Here is a 14,169-nt window from a genome sequence, read left to right on the forward strand (position 1 = left end):
TACTCAGTTGACCTCCTGAGGCTGAGTGGACCCCGTTCCAGCCCTCGTACCACTTTTCAAATTTCATGGCAGAGCCGGGAATCGAACCCGGGACTCCGGGGGTGGCAGCTAATCACACTAACCACTATACCGCAGAGGCGGACAAACATCAAATTCTTGTCTTGTTATACCATCCTCTTCCAGTGTTCTGTCATGAAGTGCTACTGGTGTCCAAGTAAGTGGAACATTTGGACTATACAAAACCTTCACAAACATTCTCCATAACTCTTTATTTTCATTATACTGTCCAGTAACACTACACCATTTTTATCCTTCATCAGCACATTACTCATATTTATTTTCTTGAAATTTTACTGGAATTTTCGATTTTTAGCATTATAAGAAAAAGGTTTCGGTAAAAAGAAAGCTGACCTGATTTGCAACCGTGAAGAACTCTTTATTGCAAAGAAAGAATATCAGAGTTATCCCGGTTTAATGTCTGATTTCAGGCTTTAGAGTGGTATTCATTCCCCCCTCGCAGAGAAATTGATAAACTGCACGATCCAGAAAATTATCGGCTCTGGGTCAAGTAGACTAATATTGTTCCACAGGTTAGTATATATTTCTCATGCAGTAAGTAAACGTGACTGTTAAATACAATGTTGTCAATTCCTAAATGATAGCATATCTGGTAAGTCACTTAATCTGAGGCCTTACATTACTTCGGACATGGCTGTTAATAGAGATGGGATAGAAACTGAACATCTGACAGATGACGACGACTATTCCTGCGGGGTTAAGTTTCCTGCCTCTTACCCGGAGGCCCCGGTTCGATTAGCAGCCAGTCCAGGAATGTTATTTCTGGACTGAGGGGTGGAATGCGGTTCGGTCATTCAGTGACCAACTGAGGAGCTATCTGATATGAGAGACAGGAGCCCGGGTTTGAAAGCTAAGCAATGCGCCTGATGGTATCGCCCTGCTGACCATGGAGCACTCCAAACTCTACAGTTTATTTGGATTGGCATCGGCGTCTTGGGCTGTCGTATCACGGGATCCTTGGTGTCCTGCATAAAGGAAACTTAAGTAGCAACTGACTGTGACGGGATTCGATTTCGCAAACTTAATTGGAGGAGACGAGTGCTTACCGTCTGAACTACCAAGCCAGCCAGCCAACTTTATCACTACACCGCACAGCAAAACTAACTAATAATGAGGAAAAAGGTGTTGCTCGTGATCAGCCAGCAAGAAACGATCGCGTGAAGGAATTTTGCCAGTAAGATCATCTTCTCAGGAGGTCCTTTAGTCGCCACTGGAATATGAGATCAGGTCAGGGCTTTATGTTGGGAATGCAGATGTGACTTAATGCTATTACATTCAATTGGTTACACCACGCATCGCGGTACGACGTAATGTCTAACTATCACATTCATTTAGTGTGTAATTGACCTCATTAGTGCACCCTTAAATAGCTGGAAGCGGTAAAACAACACAAGACCTGTTATTTGTCAACTCTTAAAACAACTCTGCAATCATTTTAAGACTCAGATCCAACTCATCTTTGTACGAAGGACACTGCGTCTCTAGGAGAACGTTTGAAGGATGCGTTTATACACGCCCATACGTACGGATATAAGTTAGACTCATCCGGTGCCTTACGTAAGATCCAGACAGTCCTTGCGGTTGAATTGATGAAGTGAAAATATCGGACTGCTAGAGGACCTTTCGGTATCACCTCTGTTCGGTCGTCCCACGGATCAAGAACGAACACATTCCATACCGGTACAACAGTAGAACTCTTCCCATGTGTGGATAAGAATCTAATTACAAAATTAATAATTCCAAAAAATGTACAATGAACATTTCGTTGTACGAACTCACATTGCGTCCGAATTTTTTAACAAGTGGTTACTTAACTTCTTCAGACCGCACGGCTTGCTGGGAATAGCATACGTTTAGACCCTTCCTGTCTGAGCACAAGGTTGTGAGTTTAAAATATGACATCTTAGTTGATCTTTGTCAAATGATTTACCAGACGTTGGAAATCCCTATAAAGGCAAAGGTTCTGTTACTTCAAAGACTATTGACCACTGTGTTTAGAAAACAATATTTCACGGAGCTCGATAGCTGCAGCAGGTTAAATGCGGCCAGAATCCAGTATTCGGGAGATAGTGGGTTCGAGCCCCACTGTCGGCAGCCCTGAAGATTTCTTTCTGTGGTTTCCCATTTTCACACCAGGTAAATGCTAGGGCTGTACCTTAAATAAGGCCACGGCCGCTTCCTTCCTACTCCTATAGTCGTCATAAGACTTATCTGTGTTGGTGCGACGTAAAGCAACTTGTGTGTATATACAGTATATTTGATTCGTTGATTGATAAATTATAAACATACCTACTTTCTTCCATGGTAGCTGTCTAACTGAGGCGATAAATACTGCATGCTCAACCCACGAGCAAGGACATAAGTTCGATTCCTTGTTAGGAAGTCCAGAAATGTAGAAACGAAATTTCAACCTTTCGAGAGGCTCGCAGCCCTGGTATTTTCCTGAGTACTAGACTAATTTAGTGGACCTAAGGTGGAGGCATAGAGCTAATCATTTCACTTATCGCTGAGGTAACAATTTGTATCCTCTACTCCTTCTCTCCTGAGCGGAGATGACTTCGATCTTTTTTATTTTTATAATCTAACTTTCTGTCGTACGTGGCAAAGTAGTCATTTCCTTAGTTCTTTTGAATGATCACTAATAAAGTAATCTGAAGACAAACTCAAAAATTTGAAATTTAAGTATTGTTAGTTTCCTTTTATTTTGTTAGTGGCTTAACGTCGCACAAACACATTAGTCGGCCGGTGTAGAGACGAGGTCACCACGGCTGGTCCGTGGGTCTACAGCTCTGTATTCCGACCGACCGACCGACCGAGCAGAAGACCGGTGATTGCCCCACCGTGGCACTCATTCGGGAGACGGAGAAGGGCTAGTCCCTACCGTCGGCTGTCTTGAGAATGGTTTTGCGAGATTTTCCATTCTCTTGAATGCCGGGAGAGTTCCTAGTATTAGCCGCGGCTGCTAATCCTCTCCCCTTTACCAGGCATCTCCTTCACCATATCAAACCTACCTGGCCAGAGAGGAAGCACTATCCTCTAAGTGACCCACCTCCCACTTCAGCCGAGGAATGAAAACTTACATTATGTTCATAAATGATCCAATGAAATATTAATGTTACCTACATTTTCACATATTTTCCAAGGTAAAGGTAAGGGTGTATTCTGCCCGAAGGCAGGTCCGAACCTCCGCAGAGGTGTGCCTCAGTCGGAGTTTACGTACGGTAGGATGGCCAGTTCCTTTCCGCTCCTCCATCCCTTACCCCCCACCAACAGCGCGTGGCAACCCACCCAAATCTGGACCACGCCCAATGTTGCTTAACTTCGGAGATCTCACGGGGTCCGGTGTTTCAACACGGCTACGGCCGTTGGCTTATTTTCCAAGTACTGGCCAAAAATATAAAATATAAAATATAAGACACCATCCGGTAAGAAGAACGACGTTATTTGGACACACCTATAGAATGGATCCAGGAAGATTAACACATCAAATTATGAGGTTTTTCGAGACAAAGAGAAATACAGTATAATAATAATGTTATTGGTTTTTCGGTGGCACCGAGGTGCCGGAATTTTGTCCAGTGGGAGTTCTTTAATGTGCCGGTAGATATACTGACACGGGACTGAAGTATTTGAGCATCTTCAATTACCACCGGACTGAGTCAGGATCGAACCTGGCAAGTTGAGAGTCAGAAGGCCAGCGCCTTAACCATCTGAGCCACTCAGACCGGCAAGAACTACAGTACCGGTACGTTGGCGTCAGAAGGTAAAAGAAGATTTAGGATAAATACAAGTACAAAGAACGGACATCGGTAAAGGGAAACCTACAAGCCTAGAATCACGAACACAGGAGTTGCTAAGAAAAGAGTGGATTTCGGACTCAACCACCATGGACGGAGGAAAGGAGAGCAATGCAGAGTGGAAGAAAGAAGGAGCACTGGGAGCGGATCAAAGCGCGAAAGTAGCTGAAATCGAATTAACGTGGTGTCCAGTGGGGCTGAATGAAGGAGAGGGAACACGGAGATATGTAGTCAGAATGGAGCATGTTTCATACTCATGGAACCGTATTTAATAGAAGAGGCTTGTATATAATATTGTCAATATCAAGTTTTTGAGAATTTTACAATATTTGAACGGGAATCGGCATACATTTCCTATTCATTTGAGCAATAAGAAATTTTGTAAATAAAAAATTAGTTACGCGATGGTAAATTATGTTATCGGTGTTCTATGAGTCATCAATTAGGTACTGAAAGATGTCACTTAAATAATAATAATAATAATAATAATAATAATAATAATAATAATAATAATAATAATAATTTGCTGAGAAATCTGAGTTCTTATCTAAAATAAATTACCATGTACCACACTCAAATTCTTGTCAACAGAAAACTGTCAGGAATAATCTTGCGAAAATTGTAGCAGGCCTACAAAGTAATTCACAACTAATCAGAAAATATTTAATAAATACCATTATTATATTGATGATGGCTTCCTAGTTGTACTTCCTCTTAAAAAAAATAATCACCACCACCACTGACACACAAGCGAAAGAAAAATAAAAATAAAAATCTGCCTTCATTCCAAATTATGTTTATGTTACTTTGTATGTATTATTTAAGGAATTTAAATTATCGTTTATTGATATCATGGTTTAATACAATGCCGTGTAATTCAGAGCCCTATATATTTCTAGACTGAAATAGCATTTAGATTTGGGCTGTTGTAATGGGTAAAATTGAATATATTTACCATGGCTTTAAGTATCCTTTGAAAATCTGTGAGAAAGGTTGGAAATAAAAAAAAATAATTGAAAGGAAATGTTAAGAGGTATCATGATTATTGTGTCAAGGTGAAGTACAACAGGAGAACCATCCTAATCAGAGGAGAACGTGAGAGTTCCAACCCTTGTAAGGTATTTGTAAAAGAAAGGAGAGGGTCGCAAGGGAGGTGAAACTGAACAATTGTCACCTCCTACGACAGAAGGACCGGGCGAGTTGGTCGCGCGGTTAGAAGCGCGTGGCTGGGGCTGTACCTTAATTAAGGCCACGGCCGCTTCCTTCCAACTCCTAGGCCTTTCCTATCCCATCGTCGCCGTAAGACCTGTCTGTGTCGGTGCGACGTAAAGCAACAAGTGATACGACGGCTGGGTCCACCTCTGTGGTGTAGTGGTTAGTGTGATTAGCTGCCAACCCCGGAAACCCGGGTTCGATTCCCAGCTCTGCCACGAAATTTGAAAAATGGTACGAGGGCTGGAACGGGGTCCACTTAGCCTCGGGAGGTCAACTGAGTAGAGGAGGGTTCGATTCCCACCTCAGCCATCTTGGAAGTGGTTTTCCGTGGTTTTCCATTTCTCCTCCAGGCAAAGGCCGGGATGATACTTAACTTAAGGCCACGGCCGCTTTCCTCCCTCTTCCTTGTCTGTCCCTTCCAATCTTCCCATCCCCCACAACGCCCCTGTTTAGCATAGCAGGTGAGGCCACCTGGGCGAGGTTCTGGTCGTCCTCCCCAGTTGTATCCCCGACCCAATGTCTCACGCTCCAGGACACTGCCCTTGAGGTGGGAGAGTCGGGATCCCTCGCTGAGTCCGAAGGAAAAAACCAACCCTGGAAGGTAAACAGATTAAGAAAGAAAGAAATAAATAAAACAATGTATGAATTATGTCTCTTATTTCTCATACCACAGGCCCATACTACACCGAGTTATTACCCACATTCCAAGCGTACCACATTCCATTGAATAAAATTTATTATCCACATAATATCCGGCTCCATGGCTAAATGGTTAGCGTGCTGGCCTTTGGACCAAAGGGTCCCGGGTTCGATTCCCGGTTGGGTCGGGGATTTTAACCTTAATGGCTCGGGAGCTGGGTGTGTATGACGTAGGTAGGCCCCTCATCTTCACAGACATGCAGATCGCCTAATATGCCGTCTACGAGAAAAAGACCCGCACCAGGCCTCTCCGGAGTCCATACCCCATTATTATTATTATTATTATTATTATTATTATTATTATTATTATTATTATTATTATTATTATTATTTTATTATTATTATCCACATAATATCTGTGTTTTATTTCTAATAAGTGTACGTAACCCTCAAACCCCTGCGGCGAATACAATAGTGACAGTCTATCGCCATTTGCTTGTCACTCCGGGGATCGAGCAAGTTCTGCAAGTGCTACGCTAACGCATCATTAGACCATCGAGGTCGCAGTTTAATGAAGTGATGTGGATGATGGCTTTGTACGTACTCATTTTAGATTAAACCGGCTTCCGTCAAGGAATTGAAAAAGAAGAGTGAGATGCTCACTAAGAAGACATCAATAATTATGTCAATTGTTGTGATCCTTCAGAAGCAGCAAATGGTCAACGATGGTTTTAACTCCCTTTCTCTGGTACTGTGGAGGTCGGATAAGGACAACCTGTTTTATTGGCTGTGCAGGTACATCCGGATGAGCTTTTGTTACTGACCTGATGGGCTTGAATACATTCCAAGGTAAATCTGCACGCACGCCCAACATGCCACAACCTTGGAGAAGAACAGCCGACAGCCACTCCATTAATATCGTTAGTTATTGTGGGAAGAGCTTCGTGGTTCTGTAACTTGCAATGCATGTCTAGACTTGCTTAATGGGGGATATAATAATGAAGGAATGTATGGAATATGTTTTACATTGTCAAGCGTGGGATTCAAAAACGTAAAATGGCTTTGTTTTTCTCAGGAATTTTTTTTTCCTCTTGCCTTTTCCTGAGTACTCACCTCCAATTTAGTTCACTGACGCTTCTTCCAAGTTTGGATCTCTTCAGGAACCATAACTTAAACATTTCTTCTGGCTAATTCACAGTGAATACCATAACTTGAATTTACGAACTGCTCAACATTTGATAATTTCCATATTAATCTCCGGGCAGGTGATCAATTTGAATGTGGTGGTAGCGTGCATGCGTCTTACCCGCATGCACTGGATTCGATTCGAACGTAGGTCAAGAACTCCTATTCTGAATTAAGCAATGACCTTCAGAGTCCAAGTAGGAAGGTTCGATCCCGGCTCAGTCCGGTAGTATTCGAAGGTGTTCAAATACCCCAGCCTCATGTTGGTATCCGCCTGTGGGTAGGGGCGGTAGAATAACACCCAAGTTATCCCCTGCCGGTCGTAGGAGGCGACTAAAAGGGGCCACAGGTTCTCTGAACTAGGGAGCGTCGATTGGTGACCATGGATCCCTTAGCTGAGTCTTGGCATTGCTTGTGTTAAGTTCCTCAATCCTATCCGACGTCCCTCGGTCAACTCTTGTTCTTTTCCGGCTCTGGCGGTATTAGAGCATTCGAGGCCTAGGGAGTCTTTCATTTTTACGCCTTTCGTGCCCCTTGCCTTTCTATGGCCGATACCTTTATTTTTCTAAGTTTTGGACCCCTTCAATATTTTCCCTCTGATTAGAGTTAATTGAGGATGGTTGCCCATTTGTAATTCCAATTAAATCTCACCTCCACCTCTACAACCAACACCACTCGTATCCGTAGATTTAGTCGCACGTAGAACTCCTACGGGACAAATTCGTTGGTGTCTCCGTCAACCGTGACTGTTGTTCGTTGGATGTAAAATAATAGTTATTATTATTATTCCCTTTTTTTGTTAGTTGCTTTACGTCGCACCGATACAGATAGATCTTATGGCGACGATGGGATAGGAAAGGAGTAGGAGTTGGAAGGAAGCCGCCGTGGCCTTAATTAAGGTACAGCCCCGGCATTTGCTTGGTGTGAAAATGGGAAACCACGGGAAACCATCTTCAGAGCTGCCGACAGTGGGATTCGAGCCCACGATCTCCTGGATGGACGCTCACAGCCGCGCGCTCGTAACCGCACGGCCAATTCGCCCGGTATTATTTTTCCTAATTAACTTTCAACGTATTAGATCGTGTTCAGTACATACAAGTCCGTATAGAACATGTCGAAGAGATATTAAGTACAGAACAAAAATTACCGGGCGGATACCAGCGGAATCCGAACCCACAACGTTCTGATTTCGCCCGGAATACTCTTGCCAACTGAGCCAGCATTATTGTTATTTAAAATCCTTTCTTTCATGGGTCTCCATGAATTGTACGAAGAAGGCTAGGCTTGTCTTGGCTTTACATTAGGCCTACTTGTGTTTGAATCGTCAGCACTTAACATACGCAAAACTGTTGCACCTATGAGGAATAAAACTTTCACGTTCACATTTAAAGAACAACTGTCATTGTTATGATATATGATTCAGTCTCTACTGGTGTAATATAATATTCGTTCTTGGCTCTGAATACCTGATTCACTCTCATTTGAAATATTGTTTGCCCACATGAAAGGTCAGGTGTCAGGTTGTACAGGTCATCATTCAGGAGAATACTTATAAATCCATTACACTATTACAGCATATCGCTCGGCACTTCTTGGTGTGCGCTCACCTTGTACGGTAGATGGACTACACCCTCGGTGCTGTGTTTGGGCACTTCAAGTGATGTCATCTTCCTGTAGCTTCTGGGTGGACAATGTATCTCTTACAGGCTTGGCCTGTAATGACTCCACCCTGTCTTTGTCTAGTTCTCTGGTTGTCCGTGTCATTAATTACATCTTACAAGCAACAATTCCTTAAGACAATGTGAATACAGTGTAACGTTTTTGATCAATTTTGGCGACTTTTTTCGTGCCTTGACACTGTGTTATGTCGGGCTCCGTGCCTGAGTGGACGCTGTCTGGACCTTTACTCCTTAAGACCCCGGATTCGATTCCAGGCAATAGATGATTTTAATATTAAACGGTTTATTGACTTTGCTCGGGGACTGGATTTTTGTATTGTGCTCAACATTCCCGCAAATCACACACCACTTACAACACCATCCTCCAACACAATAAAATGCAGTTTCCTATACACTGCGGTCGCTGCCCATTCTCGTCGGAGGGTCTGACTAGCTTGCAGGTTGATTTACGTCGCACCGACACGTCTCGGTAGTTTTTCCTGCAAGTAAAAGAACTCTTGCAGGACAAATTCCCGGTAGCGCTTAAGTCTTCAAAAACTGTAAAAACAGTTATTGGAACATGACAGCAATTATATGATTATGATTATTATTACACTACCCGTAGCAAGTTATGAAATGCACACTTGATGGTAATGAGAAGGCGGCCTTAGAAGGTTCAATATACAGCAAGTGAAACTGGGCAGCATCATAACATCAAACGGAAGGTGTCCAAAGGAAATTGGTCCCAGTAAGGGACAATCTAAACTAACACTTAACACAAAAAATGTCGGCTGACATCAAAAACCATATCACTAACAACAAGGAAGATATGTAAACGTAACACTTATGAAAAATGAAATGGCGTAAGGCTTTTAGTGCCGGGAGTGCCCGAGGACAAGTTCGGCTCACCAGATGCAGGTCTTATGATTTGGCGCCCGTAGGCAACCTGTGTGTCGTGATGAGGGTGAAATGATGATGAAGACAAGACATACACCCAGGCCCCGTGCCAGCGCAATTAACCAATTGTGGTTAAAATACCTAAACCTGACGGGAGTCGAATCCGGGACCCCTGTGACCAAAAGCCAGTACGCTAAACCATTTAGCCGTGAAGCCGGTCATGACACTTATGTACCGTCGCTACATACGCCTCGAAAACATGGACCTTCGTAAATACTGAGAATAGATTAACAGCATTCGAAATACGATGCTGGCAACGTACTGTATGTTGAGAATATTTCAGACAGAAAGGAAAGGGAGTGATGAAGTGCTCCTCCTAATACAAGAAAAGCACAGAATCGTTGATACCATTGAGAAAAGGACAAAGAAAAACAATGCATCGGCCACTTGATAAAATACTCCAATTTGTGCAGTTCCACGCTGTTGGAGTGTTGTGTTGAATGCAAGATACTCAGAGGAAAACTTTTTTTTTTTGCTAGTTGCTTTACGTCGCACCGACACAGATAGGTCTCGTGGCGACGATGGGACAAGAAAGGGCAAGGAGTGGGAAGGAAGCGACCGTGGCCTTAATGAAGGTACAGCCCTAACATTTGCCTGGTGTGAAAATGGGAAACCACGGAAAACCATTTTCAGGGCTGCCGACAATGGGGTTCGAACCTACTCTCTCCCGAATAGAGGAAAACTTAGAACAGCGTTCCTTCATAGGATGAGACAAGGATGACCCTATCAAGAAATCAAACAACTGGCTGAAAGAAGGCAGACAGTTACACTACTTCCATGTTTCCCACCAACCTTTGGGTTGAGGAAATGAGGCGATGAGGATGAGGATGAGGATGAGGATGAGAAGGAGGAGAAGGAGGAGGAGGAGAGGAGGAAGGAAAGGAGAAGGACACTGTTTGTTAAGCAGTGGCGTATGCTGGGATCAAGACATGGGCTACCAGTAGACTTAGATACCCCCCGCCACCCGCTTCCCCCCCTCCCCACAAACACACTTCTTCCACAGTTGATTTAGTGAACGTCAAGTCTTAAGCGTTTTGAACCACTGGAGCACCTTGCTGTGTTGTCAAGACTGTTTCACAAGCTACTGATAGGGCTCTGCCACTGCCAATACTCAACGTTTGATCAGTGGAAATGGTAGCACAGTGTTTAGTGAATTAAAGGCCGCCTTTGTGGCTAAATGGATAGAACGCTTGCCTTGGGTCCAATGACCCCGGTTCAATTCTTGAGATAAATCTCCTCGTACTATTAATTCCTGTGACGTGGGGAATTATTATTATTATTATTATTATTATTATTATTATTATTATTATTATCAAATTACTATATAGAACTTTACAGCATTACCTTCGGCTTACACGTCGTTCACTGGTTTATTAGCTTCCTCGGTAGATCGGTGGTGGTGTCTGACCCATGATCACGGGGTAGATTCCAAGCAACAAAAGAGAACACTAACCCTAAAAGATTGCATTTCATCTTAGTAGATCTACCTATAAAAAAACTTATATTGCTCCTCTAACAGCAGCCCTGGTACCTTCCTACAAGGATGTAGAAGTAGACGGGAGTGAAATACCAGCACTCTATGATCATGGGTCGGACACCACAACTGATCTACCGAAGAAGATAATAAACCAGTGAACTACAGGTGTGATAGTAATGTTGTAAAAAAATTACATTTTCATTTTAATAATAATAATAGTAGCAATAATAATAATAATAACAATAATAATAATAATAATAATAATAATAATAATAATAATAATAATAATAATAAATAGCCTCCGTGGCTCAGGCGGCAGGGCGCCGGCCTCTCACCACTGGGTTCCGTGGTTCAAGTCCCGGTCACTCCATGTGAGATTTGTGCTGGACAAAGCGGAGGTGGGACAGGTTTTTCTCCGTGTACTCCGGTTTGCCCTGTCATCTTTCATTTCAGCAACACTCTCCAATACCATTTCGTTCCACCTGTCAGTCATTAATCATTGCCCAAGAGGAGTGCGACAGGCTTCGACAGCCGGCACAATTCCTATCATCGCCGCTAGATGGGGGTCTTCATTCATTACATTGCTGACCCGGTTGAAAGACTGGAACGGGCTGTGGATTTTCATTTTCAATAATAATAATAATAATAATAATAATAATGCATGTCTTCTGGAAAGGCTTGGTGGTGACATAATAAAGACGAAATAAATTGCGAAGCCGTCATAAAGACCTAGTCCCCAAGCCAGGGAAATTAAGTGTACAAGAGGGCTCATTCCGCGAAAGATGTGGGGTGGACTTACCATTTTAAACTATCAGCAATTTGTCTGCAAATTTCAGTTGCGAGAATGGTTTATTCAGTACCTGTTTTGTACGGTTCAGCCTTTTTACAAAAGTAACCACACACAGTCAGTCACGTTATAACTGTAACTTCAAATAAACTAAAATTGTTCTGAGAACAGTAATACTAGTGAAATACAAAAATAATTTTCTCGACTACAAACAATCAGTAAAATGTCTTGTACATGCAACAGCAAACACGTGACACCGCAGTACATGGGTCAATCGTGTCTGTTCGGAGACTTCCGTAGAACTTCGAGACTTTGAGTTCCCTCTCCCTCGTTAGCAGTGGGAGGGAGAGTGGCGAACTGACGGAACGAAGCCTTGTCCACATATCCCCTCGGTCCCCGCACCTATCGGACATTTAGCAACGGGCTGCACGAGATGAGACGATGGGAGACGGACGCTGTGCTTGGACTGCGATATCAGTCTTAGATGCATTGCACTCAGAAATACCAGCGATCTTTTTCCTCATTGCTTTCAAGTTTCGTAAATGGAACGATGTGTCAGGTGCTAACACTATAATGTAACTTAGATTTCTATCTCATTATTTGAGGTTTGGGCATCACGGATAGCCTTGGTAGCCCTCAGTATACGCCACTGCTTGTAAGTAATTGTATTGACGATATCACGCGGTTATCACATCCGCCAAAGCCAAGCAGTTCGGCTGAGGAAGTCGTTAAGTTGACCATGTGCACTAAAATATCTGCAGTCCATCTGATTAGACAGCGTCATCTTGGCTGGTCAAGTCTCTTCACGAGCTGTATGTGCCTCAGGTATATATATTTTTTAATGTTATGTCGTGTAGAAACCACAAAGGTAATTTGGTTTTTCAGTTACGCAGTCGGACTGATACTTGTACGTGCAAGTTACCTGTCGTACCTTCGACAGTCGGATATTAAAGTGTTTCAGATAAATGGAGAAAAGCAGTCCGATTCGCACCTGTAAACTCCCAATTCCTATCGGAGATTCCATAGTAGGGATCGAATCGCTTGACTATGATGGATCAATAGGTCAATAAGTTACCAGTAGTTATTACAATATATTTGATCCAGAGGAACAGCAAAATAAATAAGAAATGTATCTCTCCCAGCTCCTCCTGTCAGTATTCTTAGAGGCTAATCCACTTGGCGAGGTAATACCACCCTAACGCGCATTCCATGGTACACTGTGGTACAGAAAATACATTGAAGTGTCGGGACCGGCACTCTCTCTACTACGATAGAAATTACCTGAATATTCTTCAGCGCTTCTTTGTAGCATTTGTCGATAGGACCAATATTAACAGAGAGAGCTGAGTTAAGTTTTAGACCTTCACCTAAATCAATACAGTATTTCACTCTGTGAATACAATTATCTATGACCTAGATTACAGTGTCTTCCTCTTGACCTTAAATACCTATTTCCATTCATTTCCACTCAGCCGTTTCCTCGTGATGCGTGTACTACATATATACATACAGTATACGTACAGACAAGGTAGAAATTTATAAGTTACCCTTTCTGGATATAATCAACAAGCAAATACCAGTTTCAAAAATTCTGATAATAGAACATTATAGAACTTTTATTTATACAATTACAATGATTAATCTGTTGCTTCTTCTTGATGGATGCAGTACTTTTGCATCTGTCTTGGCACCGACCAGAGCAAATGTAGCTTCCCCCGAAGTCTCAATTCTATATGTATGTGGCAGTATGGAAGCTGCTGAGATACGTAGGTGCTTTGAAAAGTTCTCGGAATGTACTAGAATTAAGTATCTTACCTCGGTGGAACTGCTTTTATTTTTCAACATAGTCTCCCTGTAGACTAATGCATTTGGTCCAGCGATGTCCAATGCCTTAATCCCATCTCGAAAATGAGATTCCTCCAGGCCTGCAAAATACCTCTCCAATTCGGCTGTCAGTTCTTACCTTGTAGAAAATCTCCGTCCACCGAGGAAAATTTTCAGCTTGGGGAATAGATGAAAGTCTGATAGTGCCAAATCAGGTGAATAAGGTGGATGTGGCAACAATTCGTACCCCAGTTCATGAAGTTTTGCCATGGCAACAACACTTGTGTGCGGCGGAGCGTTGTCCTGATGAAAGTTGACCTTTCTTCCTTACTAAACCACGCCTTGTTTCACGTATCTTTTCCTGTAGTTGGTCTAGGAGGTTTGCATAGTACTGCCCCGTAATTGTTTGGCCAGTAGGAAGATAATCTGTCAGCAGAATGGCTTTTGCATCCCAGAAAACTGAGGCCATGACCTTTCCGGCCGAACGCACTGCCTTTGCTTTCTTTGGTGGTGGTGAATCAGCACGTTTCCACTGCTTTGACTGCTCTTTTG

This window comes from Anabrus simplex, chromosome 1 (genome assembly GCF_040414725.1).
Source record: "Anabrus simplex isolate iqAnaSimp1 chromosome 1, ASM4041472v1, whole genome shotgun sequence".
NCBI classification, from domain to species: domain Eukaryota; kingdom Metazoa; phylum Arthropoda; class Insecta; order Orthoptera; family Tettigoniidae; genus Anabrus; species Anabrus simplex.